The sequence below is a fragment of the Parasteatoda tepidariorum genome, chromosome 10, assembly GCF_982258835.1.
Source record: "Parasteatoda tepidariorum strain Cologne lab strain chromosome 10, Ptep-v5.0, whole genome shotgun sequence".
In the NCBI taxonomy this organism is placed as follows: Eukaryota; Metazoa; Arthropoda; class Arachnida; order Araneae; family Theridiidae; genus Parasteatoda; species Parasteatoda tepidariorum.
Window position 1 is genome coordinate 29,913,598 of NC_141764.1, and position 23,183 is coordinate 29,936,780.

The following is a 23,183-nucleotide window of genomic DNA, read 5'->3' on the forward strand; positions in this document are numbered from 1 at the left end:
TTCAGAACTTTGACGAAAGTAATTATAAAAGGTTCAGTATGACTTACCGAGTTTTTCGGCACCAAATGTTAGATTTTGTTGAGAGCAAATCAGACTGAAAGTCACGTAAAACAAACTGAAAACTTAATTTTTATTTACATCAAAAAGAATATAAAAACAATAAGATGTTGCCAGCACAGGAAACTCAAACTATCTAACTAATCTCGAACTCAAACCTCAACAGCCTGACCTATGGAGGGGGGAGTCAGCACAAAATTCTTTTAAAATTCCTCACTAGCAAAATTATTTTTAGAAAAATTAGTTGAAATTTTACAACTATTTATAATTCCCTTAACATTAAAAATCAAGTTTATAAAGCAATGATAAAGTGTCCATTTGCATTCTATGAATAGACCAACAGGTAAAAAGAGTCTATTGTAAATATATAGACAAAAACTATTGAGTTTTTAAAATTTTACTTTTTTTAAATTTGCTTACATATTTTTTGTATTTTAAAAATCTACTATTAACTGAATTTAATTTTTTTTAATTAACGTAGACCTACTTCGAAATGAATTTCATTTTTATTTTTTTTCTAAATTTACTCAGATGTACTTAGATTTATATTTTTGTGACAATTAAGCTATTTTCAGAGAATACGAAAATATATGCTGGTACATTTTACTTTGTTTTCAATATCTTGTTTCAGAACATCTTCATTTAAGCCATTTTTTTTTTGATATATTAGTAATATATGATCTGCAAACTGACGTTCAGCAATTTTATTTTATTATTCACTTTTTTACAGCCAGATAATCTGGATGCAGCCTTCTCCGGTGATCCTAATGACACTGGCAATTCCGAGATCATAAAGGATCCAAGTAATTGTAAGGACTAAATGTCCATACTTTGAACGTTAGTACTTTCTGGACATTTTCAACTGAAATGTGAAGAATTCGACGCATAATTTTTGAGTGACATGAGCCCCTTAGCGAATGGACTCTTTATTTGAAATGAAAAACTTTCCCGACTGTGCCAGAAAGACTAAAAGATATTGAAGGACTGTTGATTATAATATGAAATGAGCCCCTAAAAGGCGGACTCTTTTTTGTGTGATATGAGTTCCTAAAAGGGTGGACTCTTTTTGTGTGATATGAGCCCCTGAAAGGGTGGACTCTTTGTGTGATATGAGCCCCTAAAAGGGTGGACTCTTTTTGTATGATATGAGACCCTGAAAGGGTGGACTCTTTGTGTGATATGAGCCCCTGAAAGGGTGGACTCTTGTTGTGTGATATGAGCCCCTAAAAGGGTGGACTCTTTTTGTGTGATATGAGCCCCTAAAATGATGGAATCTTTTTGTGTGATATGAGCACCTAAAAGGGTGGACTCTTTTTGTGTGATATGAGCCCCTAAAAGGGTGGACTCTTTTTGTGTGATATGAGCCCCTAAGAGGGTGGACTCTTTTTTACGAAACTGAGATCTTTCCCGACTATGTCATAAAAACTCAAACATATTGAACGACTATTGATTGTAATGTGATATAAGTATAATAATGGTAAAAAAAAAATTTAAAAAAATAAAATTTAAAAAAAAAACGAAAAACCATGTTTCATTATTGGTCTGCTTTATGTATTGCTTTACATAACATAAAACCCTAATGTTTTCCTTAGACATTCTTTTAAAGTAATAAAAGTTTACTCTAGTATTTAATGCAAGTGCTGAATTCTCAAAATTATATCTTTAAAATTGTATAAAAACAATTGCAAACATTTTAAGGTTAATAGTATCTTGTGGATTAACCCATTTTTACACTGGCGGCAAACTGATGTCATGTCTGCTAGCATAAATTTTTCATACTTTTTATACTACAATATTTAAGTTTGTATATGATACTTATGGTGGATATGTATTATGTATTAAACTTTTTTACACATGCTTTTACCTTTTTACTTTTATGGCACAAAGAAATTTATAAAATATTTCTAAACGTATCAGACTGGATAATTTACCTCAATAATTTTTTAGTTTAAATCAATTAGAATTGTTCATTTTCCTGAATTTTGGTTCAATTGGCTTGTCTCTTACATAATCTGATAACAAATTTAATAACAGATACGACGAATTGGACAACAGACATAACATTATTAACATAATTATTTTTTTATAATTTAAATTTGCATACTATTAACAGCAAACTCATTTTCTAAATAAAACCGAATTTTGATAATGACCCTAATATAAATTTCATTCCAGTACAACAGAAAAACCAGTTTAAAATTTTAAAAAAATTAATATAATAACATTGTATATGATTTAAAGTAGTTAGAATAAGATCAGTTCTCAATTCCTCTCGGAAAGCCGTCTCAGAACCAAAAAAGGATAAATATATTATCAGATCTCGGATAGATTCAATCTATGTATAAAATGTATCTGTTACCGGCAAAGTATGAAATGTGAGAAGTATTACATACTTTGCCTAGGCATTCTATACAATGCCTAGTCACTCTATACAATGCCGGATGCTATTTAGGCAAAGTATGAAATAAACGTCCTGATGAGGTTATTATGTAAATGATGTGCATGTTACTGTGAATGAGCGAAATCGGTGGTTGTTGACTTTCACCGGTGAATGTTGACAATCACATAGTCGCTTTGGTGAATGTCCGAAATATTTATTACATCCGATTTGATATTAATTTATTCGTGGACATAATTACATTTATTCGATATTTTAATACTTACTGACGATAGATTAGAAGAAACATCAGTGTTTGGAGTATCACGCAAATGTATACCGGACAGTGACCCTTGACCTCAAAAAAACATCAGTGTAGGCTATAGCGGGCAAATGTATACCGGGCAGTGGCACTTAACCTTAAAAAACAGCAGTGTAAGGTATACCGGGCAATGGCGCTTAACTAGACCTAGTATATATTTCGGACATTTGCCAAAGGTCCAGTCATACTAGTTCTTGTTAAGTGCCATTGCCCGGTATACATTTTCCCGGTATACCCTACACTGGTGTTTTTTTTTTAGGTCAAGTGCCACTGCCCGGTGTACATTTGCCCAGTATACCCTACACTGATGTTTCTTCTAATCTATCGTCAGTAAGTATTAAAATATCGAATAAATGTAAAACTACTGATTTCGGACATTGACAGTAACATGTAGTTTTGAAAAATAAAAATGTTATTCTGCAAAAATTCTGAAAGTGCCATTGAAAAACATTTATTCAAAATTTTGAAAGAAAATTAAAAATTTTGCAAAACAAAATTTAAGTCTTTCTTATTAAGGGAAACAAATTTTTCATATAAAAAAATGAAATTAACCTACTTGTTGCAACATGGCAGGCGTGAATGACATTTTGAATTAATTACATTTCATTAAATTTTCCCATGAAATTTCATTCAATTCCTCCATTTCCATGTAGCACAGTAAAAAAATAATTTTTGTTATTAGTCAAAAGTCACGAGCCACGCGTTGAAAGTCACGAGCCACGCGTTGAAAGTCACGAGCCACGCGTTGAAAGTCACGAGCCTTGCTAAGTGATATTTGAAACTAATCGGAGATGTATTTTTTACTTTGCCAGTTTCTCATTTGGCAATGTATAGAATTCCTAGCAAATGTGTTAAATATAAATCGTTTCATACTTTGCCGGCTAATTTTAGGCATTCTATACAATGGCTAGTCATTCTATACAATGCCTGATTTCATACTTTGCCGGTAACATATCAATCAAAAGTTCAATCACAAAAGCAAACATTTTCAGATTAGAGTTTTAACAAATAGGGAATATCAAATTCAGAAAACAACGTTGCTTTGAATTTAACTAAATACAAACAAACATTACAATGAATAAAAACAATGTCAATCAGAAGAGATATTGATGTTGCATCTTCAGTAGGGGTACAAAGTCAAATAAAAAGAAACAATCACACATGGTTTAATAGAAGATGTTTGTGACTCAGAATACAATCACAGCCGACTGAACAGTACTTAGGGTATCAAATTCTAGGAAAAGATTATTTTTTTTTGACAAAATCAAAAAGATTATAAAAATTTGCAAATATAACCTTGAGTAAGTGCATTGAAAGTCAGATGAATAATTTATGGTCAGATGAAAGGCCAGATGAAGATTATGGTCAGATGAAAGGCCAACAGTCTCTCCAGAAGACCAAAAAGGCATGTTCATAGGGACACTAGTTTTTAATAAAAGCTATTTTATCACAAAAGATAACTCTCATTAGTTTAAATTACAAAGCATCACGCATTTTGAACGAACGTGCTGAAGTCGGAATTTTAATATTTTATTGACAGAAATTTTATTTATAAATTGCTAGAAAACATTTGAAATTCATTTATTATTTTTTTTAATTATTTTTTTATATTTTTTGAACGAATTCATATGGAATATTGTGTAATTCATTTAATTGTTATTTTAAAACTAGCTTTACGGCACCGCTTTCGGTGCAAGAATTATACTAGAACCTGAGATGGCCATTTTAAAAAATAATTAAATAAACTGCTTTGTTTCTAAGCTTCATTAATTTAAATCTGCTTTTGGAATTTTTTTTTCTGTTGAAATTTAATTTCACGAGAGCAAAAAAAAAGTTTGTTGAGTTCAATTTAAGAAATTTATTTCCAAACCATAGTAGCTACAACAAATGAAACTAAGTATAAAAAATTTGTTACAATAATATTGCTCCTTAAATTTAAATTTAATAATTTTTGTAAATAAAAAAAATTTTGTTGCTTGATACACATTGAGGTTTTGCGCACCATTGTCTTAAATAATTCTGATACTGCTTTTAATCTCAAGCATTATTTTAAAATAATGATTTTTCAGAATTTTTTAATTTCCGTCATACAGATAACTTTTATATTCACATAAAATCGTCATATTTAATATTTCAGAAACTCTTGAGTTGTTATTTTTTGACGTTAATCTCTTCTTGAAATCACATGACATTAGTTGAAACATGAACCCTCAAACATTTCGTAAAATGTTTGAGAGTTCGTGTTTCATATTATGTGCGTCATACCTTAATTGTATTCACCACGCATTTAAAGCTCACACTTGTAAGATTTTTTACGAATGCAGGAAAAACATGACAGATCGAAATAGGTCCGTTACTTTTATCAGTATAAGCAAAGCATATCAAGAATGCCCAAAATTTCTGTTTAGATATTTACTTTGAACAGTTGCTTTACCATTTAAAGAACGCAAGCTAATCAAATTGAATATCGATTTTATAATATTGAATATCGATTTTTGAATACTGAATTTTATAATTACAACAGAAAAATATCATTTTATAATTAATTTTATTACAAATTATCTTATATATAGGGTGGTTCAGAAAATTGCGGCCAAAGAATGAAAATAAAAGCAAGGCAAACAAAATAAAATTACATATAAACCCACCACATAAGAACTACACGTAGGAACGACGCTTCATAGAAACCACGTGTAAGAACAACGCCACATAGGAATCACACGTAGGAACCACGCCTCATAGAAACCAGAGTTGGCCGTTGATTACAGTAATCGATTACAACTGTAATTGATTACAGATAATTACAGCTATGTAATCAATTACTTGTAATCACGATTACAAGTAATCAATTACTTGTAATCGTGATTACAACTTTCAAAAAATTTTGATTACAGCTGTAATCATGATTACAATTTTGATTACAGTAATCAATTACTTGTAATCACGATTACAAGTAATCAATTACTTGTAATCGTGATTACAACTTTCAAAAATTTTTGATTACAGCTGTAATCATGATTACAATTTTGATTACAGTAATCAATTACTTGTAATCATGATTACAAGTAATTGCGATTACAAGTAATCACAACAAAAACGATTACAAGTAATTATGATTACAAGTAATCAAAATATATGATTACATGTAATCATGATTACATGTAATTTGATTACATGTAATTGTGATTACTTGTAATCAAACTATACGATTACAAGTTATTACGATTGTATACTATAGTCAAATTTTTTATGTAAGTATTCATGTGTTTACATATTATTATGTACATAGAATGTACGCACGCATGAACGTACAATTTGCGATTCCTATTCATACAATGTATGCATAAACGTTGTTTGTACGTGCAATATTCATAATTATATTGTAATATACTTAATGCAATGCGCATATGCTTAGTACATATAATTATGCATTTATGATACATGTACGCATGTATGTTAGTTTGTACAAAAAGGCAATGTTTTGTATCTTTGTATACATAGACAATGTATGTATGAACGTATATGAAAATAATGTTTATGCGTTTGCATGCTTTTATGTACTTAAGTGCATATATTGTATAAATTTACGATAATAGCACGTATATACAATGTACGTTTGTATATAAAATTGTACGTATTTGCGTACAATATGTAAAAATGTTATTTAAAGGTATAATATATGCACATAGTTGCGTAAATAAAATGCGTACATGTATACATGCATATTTATATGTACATCGATATATGTGCACGCAAAGTATGTACTTATGTACAACTTACGTATGTACTTGCATAACTACATACTTTGTTAATACTTATGCGCATGTAATGCATGGATGTACAAAAAAATAGTTATATGCACAATGTATGCATGTGCATACAACGTATACATGTACATAATTACAAGTAATGTACAAATACGTGCGTACATTTATGTAATTACAATATACACATACATTGTGCATACATTAAAAAAATTTATATGAGTAAAGTTATTAAACTTTGTTTTAAAATTATTCTAAGGTATATGAAACTCGACCTCATATTTTTTAGAAAGCAAACGATAATTTTATTTGGAATTTCTAAATATTAATTCCACACATAAAATTTACCGTTTTTCTTACCATTTAAAAAATTTCTATGAATCATGCATTATGTTATAAAAAAAATAAATCTGTATTGTCAAACATTTCATGAAAATACCTGAAAATAATTTTTTATTCAAAGAATTTCAAAATGATATAGAACAATTAAAGCTGAAAACTAAATTTAAATATCGTTTGATTTTGTCATTTAACTTGCTTGAGTCATTAAAAGTTAACTTACATGCATTTTATTTATTGCATTGTACACATATTTAGACATAAATGTAATGTACATATGTAAACGTGTAATGTATGTACGCATGTACAGTCCGCAAAAAAAAAAACGAATCACCCTGAATAACTTTCGTTCTAATGATCGGATTTTCGCGAACTAAGTGACAATCTTAATGGTTCCTGGGGGTGACTTCAAATATGCTAATTAATTAGTGCTAACTATTAATTAAGTTACGAAATCCGACACAAAAACGTACTTTCTCTGAATAAACATATATTTTTTTTTACATATTTGGATTACTAACCTTTAAAATATAGGGGGTAGCCGCAATCTGGGAAATATGGTCCCCATAGTTTGGTCAGGAGAGCGATCCAAAGTTCGTACCCCTTAATGTTAATTTCACTTTTTACGTTTTTAGTCATATTTTTAAAACTATTAAAGCAATTCAAAGAAAATTGCACCCACTCATAAAACACGATTACCCAAAGATAATTTCATGAAAAAAATAATTTTTAATAATTATTAATTATTTTTTATTATTTAATTAAATTGAGGATGAAAAAATTTTGAATTATAAGGTATGAATTTTTTTATACCATATTAATCTACATGTTTTTCAATTGAAAAATCTAAAGTTTCAACCGTTTTTATTTATTAGAAACTGAGAAAAATTAAAACTAATTATTTTTAAAAAAATAATTTGGCGACAGTAAAGAAATAATTAAATGGGGCGATTAATATTAAAATGTGATAAACTTGCGAGAAACTTGACTTCGCGCGCGTAGCGTAAAATTTCATTCATAATATTTTCGCTAATAATCGTTTGCTAATCTTTTTATTTTTATTTCTTTCAAACTATAAAATAGGATATTTCTTTTTTAGTCGTTTAATATTTTATTTTTCTATTTAGTAAAGAAATTTGAATCAAAAACACTTTATTCAACGAATGTCTAGTTTTATAAAAGCGTGGTTCTGATAGAATATTATTATACACCAGATTGTGCTAATTTAATGTGATTATTTTTTATTTCTTGATTTTGTTTTTCAATAACTGATACAATTTCAATAATATACATACGTATGCATAGAGTTGGAGTAATATATTTATCAATTTCTTGAATATATACTTCATAAATATTAATAAAAATACGTAGTCAACATTTTTTAGCATCTCTCACAACATCGCAAATTTCTCAACATCTTATAGGGTAAACTAACCAATGAAAGAACACTTAAGCTTAGCTTGCCTTTAAAAAAAAGTCATAAAAATTTCTAAATTTGTTATTAAATGCAAATTATGTATAAAAAAAAATTTGATAACTCACATTATATTGTTTTAAGCTTTTGGTGGTTTAAATAATAAGTAGTAAGATAACCAAGTGAAGGAACAGTTCTTACCAGTGAATAAACACTAAATTTTCAAGTGAATGAATACTTAATTTTGAGAATGTTTGATGCTCGTTTGGAATCCATAGGCCACACAAATGTCTAAAAACAAGATTTTTCTTGGAATTACGACATATAACCACAGTTAACGTGGAAAATGCTACTTTTTTTTCAGTCATGGAATGGAAAGTGAAATATGTTTAAATGCATAATTTAAATTTTTTTTTTAATTTTTTTCCTCACAGTTTAATAGTAAATTCTAAATTATGAATGTTTATTATTGTGTAATCCGATGAAGCTTTTATTATTATTATAATTAGATCACTTTTTAGTTTACTCTTTTCCCCATATTTTTTGAACTTCTTTTTTATCTTAAGCATTTTTTTCTCTTCGTCATACTTTTTGCTTTAACTTTCTTTCAGCTCCTTCAATCTCTTTAAATTTTCGTTCTTTTTCTGAAGTTAATGCAAAAAAGTAATTTATTTCTTTTTCTTTTGATTTAACCTTCCTCTTTTTTCCAAAATTTTGGCCAATGTAAATGTATCTTCGAAATTTCTTTTGATTTTCCAGTACCATTTCTAGAATTCCTCACTGGATAATAAATGAGAAAAAGGAGTTTCGAAGTTGGAGTAAAATCCATCTCTCATTGACTTATATCTAGTGGGTCATCAGCAGTACTTACCATTTACTTATGGAACCGATTGTTTTTGCAACTAACAATGTCTCAAGAGGACTTATCTCAAAATCAGTTTTCAAGATACTTTCATTATCAATGTTAGTTGTCTTAGCTTCAGTGCCAAAATTTGATTAACCAAATGTTCTTTTCGAAATAAATTCTTCAATATTGAGAAAAGCACAGGCTATTGGATATTTAGGAGATAAAACTTTTTTGTCAGTGTTCCTTTAAAAATTTGCAACATAACTTGTGAGATTTCCATCTCAAGCTTCTGAAGAAATAGTGCATCGTTACTCTCGAAGCATGTGTTTTGTTGATAAGCTGTCTCGCTCATTAACTCTTGGTGTCTGTTTTGCATGCATTTGTTAAAGTCAACGTTTTCTACATTGAATGGAAAAATATCACAATTCATAAAAGCATTTTAACTTCATCAGTTGATGCCTCAAAATCTTATTTAAAAATGGATGTAAAAATTTTCTCGACATATTGTTTTACAATTCTTTTGTTTTCAAGATCTAACGGGAGATTTCAATGAATTAGGTAGAAAACTAAAACAGAAAATTTGTTTTGATGAACAAAACTTGCTCAGTTTCAAATTGATATGAGATTTATACCTATCCAGAACAAGCAAAATAGGGAATTTGATAGCATTTTTAATTAGCCATGGGTAGAAACATTTACAATATATTTGTAAAATGTTGCTGCGATCATCGTTTCATTTCATGAGTCGCTTATAGCAGGGACTGATTCTGTAATATCTCAACGAATTCTTCTGTAAGGAAAAACTACTTTTAGGAGGTACTTTTTCTTTCCTGGGTACTTTAGAATATAAATCCTTATAATTTTTAGGGTCAAAAATTTTTTCCGTTTAAGAGCAGTATTCAACTCTTACTTCGCCCGCATTGTAAATGCAATCACTTTCTAAAAGGATGCCAGGGCTACTTCCCTCCTAAAGATTCTTCTTAAGTTCTTAAAATCAGTATTTCGAATATTATTCTCTAAGGGAAGTTTTGCTTTTTGAAATTATCTTCGCATTGCACTGAGTCATCGGTGGATGTCGCTTTAAAAACCCTTTACCTGGATGATTGTCTTTAAATGGATTTTTCCTACCAGTTCCGGTCTGGATATTAAAGACCGCAATAAGATAAAAATTTGGCTAATTATTGGCACAAAAGCCTGCAAAGAAATTTTCCATTCAAGCTTTTATTATTATATTTAGTCAGTAAACATAGTTTATTAAGATGTCTAAGGTATGATGTAATAACTAATCACTACATTTATAAAGATAATAAATAATATAAAGATAAATTTCAATTTTAAACGGAATTTCTTGATGTCCTTAAATTAATATGTTAAGGCTTGTAGCAAAAAAAGGAAAAAAAATTTGCTGCATTGATTTTTTTTACAAAGTAGTGAATTATTATTTTTTCAATCTAAGAACCTGTGCCTATAACTTATGTGAAACTTATTTTAATATAGAGTTAAATAATTTAATATGTTGTGTAACTAAATGGATAATCCCAAGAAACGGAATCGAAAATATAATAACGTCATTGCTTTAAAAAAATAATGGATGATAATAAAAATAGGCATGTTTTGAGCGTCCAATAATAAAAGTCACAAGTTATTCAAGCCTGACAAGTCTTGAGAATGGGCAATTATATTTGAACGCTCGAAACATGTTGACTTTTGCTTCCCTCTTCATATGTTTTGAAGCCAGTTGAGTTTTTATCGTCAATTCTTCTGTTTTACATTTGGGTCTTGATCATTATTTTGATAAGGATTTTACACTCGTTAAAGTAAACATATGTATTTTAATATTTTAACAGGATTTATGTGGTCTTTAAAAACGTAAGAGCATCAATATTGTAAAAGTTATATTTTAACTTAAAAGTTAAAATTTTGAGACCAGATATTTTGAGTTAATGAAATTAAATATTTTATCTTAAGTTTTTGTGCCCCCATTTCAGTATCGTAAAGATCTTACGAGCTCTGTTTAAAAAGAAAGTATAAGATATATATAAGAAAGCAAATTAATCATAGTAGCAGTATTTGGTGGTAAATGTAGCGTATCGTAATTGAAGAATATGCTGTGCGACATTATATGGTGAATTTGCGAACGTAAGTTTCAGAATGTATCGAAACATAAGGATGCTATCTGCTAATCATTTTTATCCAAAGAAAACCATGTCACCTAAATATCTAGCAGAATGAAGCAATTTTTTAAACAATGAATCATACAATGTGCAACATATTATTACAATATCTTATTCTTAAACATAACATATTTCAATGTTTTTAAAATGGCACTAAACATTCAGCAATTCCTTGAGTTATAGAAAAAAGAAATATCGTAAATTATAGAAAACCTTGTAAATGTGCATTAGAATTACTATACAATCTACATTTTATTTTTCAAGTATTTTTTTTTCTTCAATCTTTCTTGCTTAGAAGACTCGATTAAAGCTGTAAAAATGATTATCCCTAAAATTTTGTATTTAGCTATAATAAGTTATGTTAATTTAATTTTAGTATGAAATTCTTGAATAAATATAGCAAAAACAGCATAATCTATATAATATCAGATAAAAAGTTCATGTATTTAAATTCTAAAAAATTAGAAAATCATAAATAATTTATAAATCGATACAAATTTTCTTTTCGAAGGGGATTAAAATATTTTTTTTGCTTTTTGGACATAAATTAGCTTAAAAATTGTCTATTGCCTAGAAACTTCGAGATATTTACTATTAACAACTAATTAAACCTCTCCCAGCAATCACAAACATTATTTCAATTTTTTTTTACAGTCAGAGCGTGGTTGCCTAGCAACCTAGTAAAATTACGCATTCCTCGTTTGAATTAGTCAATGGGTTATCTTAAAATATTCATTTGCGCAGGCGACTTTTTTTGGCGGTTTTCTGGACTATCGCCAAATATATAAACCTTTATTGCTACCCAATTTACCACCCAATTTTTTTAAAATTTTGTCTACTCCCCCTAATTCAAGTGTCTAGATTCCAAATATGTAAAAAAAAATATATGTTTATTCAGAGAAAGTACGTTTTTGTGTCTGATTTCGTAACTTAATTAATAGTTAGAACTAATTAATTAGCATATTTGAGGTCACCCCCAGGAACCATTAAGATTGACACTTAGTTCGTGAAAATCCGATCATTAGAACGAAAGTTATTCAGGGTGATTCGTTTTTTTTTTTGCGGACTGTACAATGTATGTACATACATTCATGTATTGTACGTGCATATATAGTACATATGGATATGCATACATGGAACATACGTGTATTGTACATGTGTGGATACATTCATTGTACATATATACATTGCCCCATATGCATAGATAGGGATAGCATGCATGTACACATGTAAAATTTGTACGAAAGAATTATGCCCAATATATTTATGCACATACGTACTGTATATGTACACACATATGTACATTATATGAACATTATATGTTCATTTCATCATATGTAAATTATATGAATATACATCTGTACGCTATATGTATATACATCTGTACGCTATATGTATATGCATCTGTACAATATATGCATCTCAAATGTGTGTACGTACGTTATGCATGTCGAATGCATGTATGAATATATGTGAAATATAAATACGCCCAATGTACGTACAATAATTCACAAATGTATTATGCATATTTGGATACTTACATTGAGCATGAACATATTATGTACATGTACATAAATACACTGGACATGCATATCATGTACATGTATACATACATATATTGTACATCCAACAGATATACCTATATTGTACATGCATACATATATTGTACAGTTCATAAATAAATTGCACATACATGCATAGGACATACATTGTACAGACAATGTATGTATGTTCGTACAAACACAAGTACTTGTATATACATGCGTACATGAACATAGATATACATTTCACATACACAAATATTTGCATAAAATGCATATATTCATTGTGTATAAATGTACATGCCTACATTGTTTGCACATGCATACGTAATTATTATCTATATACATACGTACATATATTTTATACCTACAATATAAGTGTATGTACATGTGTGTGATACTAAAATGTCTGAACATAAGCACTAGATAAAATCATATGTACATACATTTCAGTTACATTCATTTGTACGTATACAAATACGTACAAAATGCAGTACATGTTAATACGTGCAAAATGTATCATTATAAAATACATTCTACTATCTACTGTAAAATATAATCATTTATAAGAATACAATAGTCTTGTAATCGTGTAATTAGATTACATGTAATCATGATTACATGTAATCAAATTACATGTAATCATATATTTTGATTACTTGTAATCATAATTACTTGTAATCGTTTTTGTTGTGATTACTTGTAATCGCAATTACTTGGAATCATGATTACAAGTAATTGATTACTGTAATCAAAATTGTAATCATGATTACAGCTGTAATCAAAATTTTTTGAAAATTGTAATCATGATTACAAGTAATTGATTACTGTAATCGACTATGTAATCATGATTACAGCTGTAATCAAACTTTGTAATCACGATTACAAGTAATTGATTACTGTAATCAATATTGTAATCATGATTACAGCTGTAATCAAAATTTTTGAAAATTGTAATCATGATTACAAGTAATTGATTACTGTAATCAAAAAATGTAATCGATTACATTTTTGGCCAACTCTGATAGAAACCACGCGTAGGATCCACTCCTCATAGGAGCAAAAAAAAACTCACATAGAAACGTTTGCCCTCGCCAGTCTGTAAATAATATCCGATTATCTGCAGAGACGGATTATACCTTTCGTAGGCCCTAGGCATAGCCGTTTTTTGGCCCTCCCCTCCCTACCCCACTCCTCCCCTCTTTTCAAAATATATGCTAAAATTTTCTTGTATATTTTTTTTTACAATTTTATTAATATGGATTTTAATTTACAAATTTGTTTATCGAACTTTATCTGCAATACCGACATACTGCCGATATTGCAGTTGATATCGATAATACCACTATGATCAGTTCGATCGATAATTATGTAAACAAAATATGTAAAATAATTTATTACCGAAAAATATTATATTTTTATTTGTATCTTGTTGTTTTTAAAGCGAATAATATGCATACCTGAAGCGAAATTATTTTTGTCAACAAATCTTTTTCTCCCAAGTTTTTCGTAGGCCCTTGAATTTCGTAGGCCCTAGGCATGTGCCTAGTGTGCCTATAGGTTAATCCGGCCCTGATTATCTGTCTTAAGTTTTAAAGTGGTTTGACTTTTCATTCAGTATATCGTGCATTGTATGTTATATACTTTATAAATTTTTCAAATTATTTACATAAATTTTTTTTTGTAAGGAAAGTACATCATTAAATTCCTCAGCCGTCACTTTTCTAGCAATAAAGTAAAAATTATATGTAGTTTACATAAAATTCGTTTTTGCATAAATAATCTGTTATGTTAATGTTAAAATGTCCATGCTGATCAAATCTTCAATTACTTAAATTCCTCATTTCAATATCATTTACAACGAAACATGCAACCATAATGCAAAGCTCATTCTAGCAATATTATGCTGCAGTTAATTCCATCAAAGCATTAAATATTTCATTAAATACTTTTCCTAATTGAATTATTCATAAGACTCTTACGATGCTGAAGCACAAGAATGTTAAAATTCCTTTGGGATGGCAGTAATTGAGCAAAGGAAATAGTAAAATCAATAACATGACGTAACTTTTAATATCCTCATAATTTAATGGTGTTCAGAACTATTTTCAGAAGGTATTTTATAGCTTTCTTTTCTTTTATATTAATTACAAATTTAACATGCAAGATTTTCATTGTAAAAATTTTATTAAACCATGGAACATTTAATAAAGAGTTTCTAACTTTTAAAAAATATTTATGACCTACACAAAACTTGAATAGTTTGATTTCGTTTTATTATTAATTTAAGGGAGATTGAGTTCTCAGACATATTAAAAGTATTAAAACGTTTTCAACCTTAAATTGTTCAGTTCATTTTAAATTCGTCAATAAACATGTGCTTTCGTCAAGAAAAAAAAACTAATTTGAGATTGCTATAGCTGCAGTCTAGTAATTACATATGGTTATAGTGCTATATTATTTTTAATTCAGCCAAGTTGAAGTACTTTGTACAACTAAATAAGATTCTTTCCTCAACACTTAAATATTTACTTTATTTTCTTCATATAGAACAGTCACAGAGAACAGTCGGCAAAGAATTCTGTTAGGTTAAAAAACACTTCGCTAAAAAAGAACGAATTCTAAAAGAAAAATAATAAACAACTTTTAAAAAAAATGCTGTTGCCAGCCATAGAATTTTTTGAAAGTTAACTTAGAAATGACAAACAAAACGATATTAACAAAATGACGTATAAAGCGCAACTAGATCGAAAGCGCAACTAGATCAGATGATACCTGAGCGCTTGACGTAACATAAGTATTACTGTAATAATAATTTTTCTCTAACAACACGAAGTCCCTAAGTTTATCATCAAATTAAATTTGTTCGATAAACTGGGTTATGAAATGCTATCATTTAAGTATATTAACTGTTGGGTTGCCGAAAAGAGTGCTTCAAATGTAATGAAACGATATCCTAAAAGTAATTAAGTTACTACAGTTAAGCTCCCTCTTTTTAGGAAAATAAATCATATTTAGAAAGAAAAAAAATTCAAATATTTTAAAAAAAACATTTTAACTAAAAATATTAAAAAAAAAAAATTTTAAAGGCTGAGAGTGGTAAGTTACTTTAAATTAACAGGTAATGTTTGTTAAGTTATGAAACAATGAATAATTTCCTAACTAATTAATAAACAGTCAGCTATTAATGATAGTTTTTAAGATGACATTTTACCAAGTATTAGTATCGGATCTTGGAATTGCAAACCAAACTGAATGTTTTAGGCGCGCATAAAGTAATCTGTAACGAAATTTTATTTTCATTAAAATTCATAAGATAGATTATTTGTACATAAACATTCAAATCCAAATCTGCAACAGTGTCTGACAACCATGTATATACAGCTCATATAGTTTTAAAAATATTTTTTTACTTATTACACTTTCAGAATTTCTATTCTATAATTGCGTTAAACTAATCTGCAGCAGTCTGTCAATCTAATTCACCGTAAATTTCATGATTATGAGCATTTCTTTACCTTTGAGGCTTGAAACCGTTTACAATTGGTAACGTTCATGAACCGTAAATGCAAAACTATAAGGTAGCATTTTGTAATATACGATAAAGAGAGAAACACTTTACTTTCCGACTGCTACAAGTACTAGAATGATTCGTGAAATTATAACCCGACGGAATTTAGCGTTAATCTACTTTTTTTTTAATTTTGTGACATGGTAGAGCATTCGAATTTTAACTGTAATGCACGACTATATAGGGTGTCATCGGTTCATACCCGCTTTAAGCACAAGGTTCGACGATAATATTATCTCCAAAAGAAATAGTATATTGTCATTCAAAAATCCTACTAAATAGAACTCTCAAAGTCTTACTGAGTTCCGTCCCAGATGACCCACAGTCACTTTCTAATTGTTGCAAGTAAAACCTTTTATGTTTTTGCCCACTCTCCCATTTCTTGTAAGCTAGAAGGCTCAAAGCTGGATGAGAGTACAATTTTCAATCGCTTTTTTACAATATTAGACTACAAAAGGAAATTGTTGCCAAATGTAATATTAACGTATATTAAAATTCCATCCCCTTTCCGATTAGCTAAAGCAATCAAATATTTACTGGAGCTGTGTGCTGGATGACAATATACGATTGAATAATTTTCAGATTAATACAAGCAGAATTTTTTGGCATTTCAGCGTAGAAAAAACATAAAATAAAACTTAAATTACAAAACACATATTATTACCTTTTTTAATGTTGCAATTAAAATGTATCACAATTTAAAATTTCATCCCTATCTTTAATCTACACTGACATACGCTAAACCAAAGTGAAGAAAATAATAAATAAAATTAATTAAAAAGGAGAAAATAATTCTATTTTTGCTACATAAAGAATGAAAAACGTTGAGCTTATCAATTTCCAAATAAACTTCTGTCACCATTAAAAATTCCACTTATTACGACGTATAAACATTTTTTTAATCTTTTATTTCCTCTTGTATTTTCTTTTAAAATATTAACGTATTTCATTATTAAAAATATAATGTGCTGTATATTATCCAGTTTCTGGGCAAGCTGTTACATCCCTTATACTTCCTATCAAATTAATTAAATTTTCTCAATGTTGTTACTGTTTATGCAAAAAAAAAATCTTTTTTGAAAGATAAGATTTACAACCATAACTTCTAACCGATTAAAAAAAATTTAAATATCACCAGAAATGAATTCGATATAGTACTTTGCTTCGCTACAAATTGACACCCTACCTCTATGTAATCTTCAAATTTCAAAATATTTTTGGACTCGTTTTATAAAATAACCCATTAAGTACATGCAAATTTAAACATTAAATATGTAAGATGCCTCGTCGAGTTTATAAGATTGATATATTTAAAATGTTAAGTTGTTTGCAGTAGAAAATTCAACAGAATTTTTTTTTACATGAAAAGAGTACGTAAATGATTCTATCATTTTTAAACTACATTTCAATTAATTTTATTTTAAAAAATATAACGCTATTTTTATTTTTGATAATTTCACTTAAATTTTTTATCAAATGACAAATTATTTTTAAATTTCTTTTAAAAAAATATGAAATTATATGAATAAAGTTTTAGTTTCCTTGTAAAAGTACATGATGCTTCAAAGTCTTTTACATCCAAAATTAAGAATGTCGTCTATGCACTTATAAATTAATAAGTACACTGTTTGACAACTGCTAACAATTAAAACTAGGAACAGTACCTTTTTTCGAAAAAATTAATAATAGACATTGATTAAAAAAATGAAACTAAGTATATATTTAGTGATGACAATGTGAATTCATTATAATGCAAAATGGTGCAAATATTGTCACATCGAAAAATAAGGAAATTAGATATAAAAATATGATGCTTAGACAATTTCTAAACAGTTACGAAAAATGGGTTTTCATGCCAGAAAGGAACGGATATGAGTATCTGGAGTAAGACCTTGGACATCAATGCATGTCTGGATCGATTATTTATGCCGTCTCTAAACTATCAGGGTGTCCCTATGGAATATTGTCCTTCACCTCTCACGTGTCAGTTAGCAACTATTACACAGTTCGAGGAAGGCATGTTCTTTGCGAAACACTCCTGCCAAGATCATCCCAAAATGGCTCTATAAGATTCAGGAACGGGCAATACGCAGGCCACTGCATATGGACAACATCTTCACTTTCTAGTGCGTTTGATACCTCAGAGCTCTTATGTGTCCGCGCATTATTGTCTATAAACAGAAATTCCGGACTTACCACATTCATAAAATGATTGACATGATTCAGAATAATCTCTGTTTCAATACCGCTGGGGTGTTACACTACCTCGCTCAAAGACGTGAAGCGGTATGCTACCTTCGTCCATGAAGCCTATCCACATCAGCACACCTGGGCCACTCTGATCACGTTCATGAACATACCGCTATGCATATCGCGTTCTCTCTCTCCACACTAACTGGTGGCCAAGAATAACTTGTCACAGTGAAACAGGATTCATCGTAGAACACCATTCTTGACCACTGTTGGTGACCCCAACAAATACCTTCGTAACACCAGCGTAATCCTTCTCGACGATGACGTGATTTGAGCGACATGCATCGAACAGGCTCTTGTGCATGCAACCTAACTTGATTTAATCGCCATGATTTTTTTCTGACAGAAACCTACGTAACAGTAGTGGTTGCAAGATCCGCATCAATCTTACTAGGGGTGACATTTCTGCTTCTATATGTCATTGGTGATACATATCGATCTTCCTGCTAAGTACTCTTCCTATCATGACCACCGGCATGCTTTTCCATAGCATATAGCATTTTCAACCATAGCGGGGCCACATTGGTAACACTTTATCCTACTTCCAGTTGTCCAACTGCTTGTCCACGATCGCAAGCACTCATATGATATTTAGCTGATATTTTGCACTTAATTATTGCCTCTATACCTTGAATTTCGCAGATAAGTGCAGCAATCTACGTCACTTTATTGGTTAAACACCTAACAACTGGAGTTTTAGAATAAATGAAGAGCCTGTATACACAATCATTTACACAGATAACGGGTCCTGCTCTACCACGCCCTCTACGCTTAGTTTTAAGGTTTTTAGTGGGCTGTCGAGTACGCTACTTTGCATAAATCAGTTGTTCCTTAGCGATTCATTAAAATGTATATGAAGTGAATTATAAATTTTCAAAAATATAAAAAAGTATTTAGACAGAATAAAAGAAACTGTAAGTGCTATTAGAAAATTAATAGGAAACTTGGATTCTTTAATTTTTCTGGTACCGATACAGCTTTAAAGGTCAGCATAGAAATGAGACCATTGATATTTCTCCTAAGGATGGTGTTTCTTATCGGTTAACCTCAGGTCTCAATCTGACCTTCTCAGAAATATGCACAAAAAAGTCACTAATCAGAGCATATAGACGATATCTCGGTAACATCCATGGCACTCTATAGTATTTCTTGGTACTGCTCTCATAGTAAATAAGATCAGGGGTCTGTCCAGACATTTTGTGAAAGGTCCGTTTTTCGTGAAATTGTGAAAAAATTACTCACATTCTTTCAACCAGGGTCCGCTTTTATGAATTTGTGCAAATAGGGTCCGTTATTGCAAAAAAAAAACTTTTTCAAGGAGTTTTTAAATTGTTAAGACATACAAGATTATGCTCAACACTGTAAAATTATAGTTAAAAAAATTAAATTTTAAAAAATAAACAACAATTGCTGCTTCTAAATTAGAGATGCAACATACAAATATTTGGTATTTAGCCTGTACGGCTGAACGCAGAATATTAATTTCAGACGAATAATGGAAGAATCGTCTGCCAAAGACAAAACTTAATTCGTTTACATCCATCTTTCTTGTTTTCTGCCCTGGAAAGGGTTTATTCGATTAACAAAATAATAATGAAGATAAACAAATTTGTGAAGGGTCCGATTAAAAGAAAAATCAATTTGTGAAGGGTCCGTTTTTAAGTTAAAATATTTTGTGAAGGGTCCGTTTTTAAGTTAAAATATTTTGTGAAGGGTCCGTTAACGGACCCAAATTTCTTCTAAACAGACCCCTGAATATACTCAGTTACTCCACAGTGTCACAACTCCAAGGCATTTACATGGGTGTAAATGCCTTGGTATATCAGGATCTGATTAACAAGAAATCAGATCCTGAGTGCCCCACACGCTTCATTATTTTTCTTATCTTTCCCCTACTGTGCAGTGAACTAGTCCAAAGGTTGAGGCATATTTCTTATTTTCTCCACTGCACAGTTTATGTTCATTCCTTCATACTTTTAAAGTGATTCCTTTGAAGCCTATACCAAGGGAGAAACCCTACATGGAAAATTCTGTTTCATCTTTACTTGCATTTCAAAATTTACAATATGGGAAGAAGTTAGCTCAAATAAACCAAGTGGAAACCATGAAAGTTCAAACACTTCAAAATATAAATTTGCAAACAAATTTAAGTAGGATTATTTCCCCACTGTGTATTATTGTTTAGCCCAGCCGTAGTATATTTAAATTTCAATTGTTACAAATTAATTTAGAATCTAAATTTAATATGATTAGTTTTGATACATGAAAAATATTTTTCATCATTTGAATATCCGTAACTCTCGGTTTAGTTGAAAACGTATGGTTTACTTGAAATAATAATTTAGTTTAATTCATTTTATGAAAAAGAAAAATATATAACTTTTCAAGGTTCAAACAGCTACTCAGCTGTACACAAAGGAGTAGAATTATGCATTGAATTTATCAAATGTTCTATTTTCTTATTCAATATCAATTTTAAACGAATAATATACAGCTTTCATAACTGCTCTGAGATAGTAACCGTTATTCATTAGTGTTCTGTTTTGGCCTCATTTAACTAGCACCCTCTATTGTGACAGTCAACGTGGCAGAATTTTTTCGAGCTTTCTGCGACAATTCTCTCGAGTACTAATACCTTTCTGAGAGACATTTTTAATAGTAACAAATATATATGTTACTAATTTAAAGTCACGAAAGCGCTTTCTGTTTACAAAAAAAAAGTCTTCGTGTATAGAATAGAGCAGTATGTAATTTTCTTTTAATTGTAAATCTAATAATTCTACATATAAAAGAATACATATTCTAATATTATTGGCGATATTCTCCTGTTTAAAATGATATTTGTATTGTAAACCTTTTTTAAATCTTTGATATAATAAAATGTATTTCAAAACACCAATCTGAATCTCTAGTTAAGAGTCATTCATTGCGGAATTTTTTTATTCGAAATGAAAGTGGAAAAGCATTTCTTAAATATAACTCTGCAGAACTGCAGAAAAAAATATTTCGAAAAACTATTTTTTTACCAAATACGCTAATTAATCAGTGCAGATAATATTTCAAGTTAAGAAATCAGACACAAAAACGTACTTTCTGTGAATAAACATACCGTTTTTTCGGCGAATTCGAATTTCTAACCCCCAAAATATAGAGGAAAGCAGCAATCTGGGAAAAATATGGTCCCGATAGTTTGATCAGATAGGCGGTCCAAAGTTTGGTCCCTTTACTGTTAATTTTGCTTTTGTAAAATTTGAACCCCTTAATGTTAGATTAAAAAAAACTACTTCTTTGCTTCCCAAATAAAAAATTCTTTGTGGGAGAACTCTATAATGTTCTGAGTCAGTGTCGCCTTGTCGCCACGATGTCACCGGAAGTGACAGTTATGAAAACCTGTACAGAACGCAATATGGAGACAAATCATTGTTTGGTGAATTATTTGTTGCTATATTTATAATTAGCTGCTATATTTAAAAAAAATCAGTAGTTATTTTTACGCATTTTCTTCCATGATGTCTAATCTCTCTAATTGGCGAATTTTTTAATACGTTTATTTGAATGTACATGATATTTGCCCATTTTAAAATTTCGGCTTTTCTCTTCACGAGGAGGTATAAATAGTTTTAAATTAAAGTTTTGCTTTGGAATTAAGGCAATAAGACCAAAGCTTTTCATTTTTTACTTTCCTTAAGCGTTGAAGAACTCTTTTAAGTTAGCGAATTATATGATTAAAAATTGGAAAGAAAATGCGATCACTGAAACATTCATAATTTATTATCATTCGAAACATTTATAACATTTAAAAAAATATCTATTTGAGGTGCGTCGCTTTTTACAGTTCACAGTCTGCATAAAATACATAGAGATATTTTAAACGCAAATTATCGAGCAATTATATAAATTAAATCAAATATAAAGCAATAGTATTAACGATGGCAAATATTGAAATTGCTTTTAAAGTTGAGCTTTACATAGTATCATTATTTAATTTATTGGTTCTCTTGTTTTTTTACGAATTTGTTATAATTTTTTACCATAAATCTTTAGTAAATTCAATGCAATGCAAATATTTTAGCAAATGAAAATTCTAACCTATGATTAGATATCTATTATGCAGAGAGATGGAAGTTAATTTGATATCCTGATTTGCAACATAACCTTCATTTTAAGTCAAAATTTAAGGATGTGTTTTGTTAATTCATTATACGTAAGACAATATTAGGAAGAAATTTAATTAATACCCCAGATATTAATGTCAGCAATAGGGTCTTTAAGGTTGATGAAATTTAATTTGCTTACAGGGAAGAAAATGACTTTAAACTCAAATTTAATTAATGAAATTCAATGTGAGTTTAAATTCGTTATTTATTGAATTTCTTTTCAGTGAGATCTTGTGTTGATTGAACAAACTAATACTACTTTTAAATTTTCACCTAAAGAACACGAAAGATATATTCCAAATCAGGATATTAAATAATCAAATAATTTTCAATCACTCCTCAGTTGGAATTCTAATGTCAGGTTTGA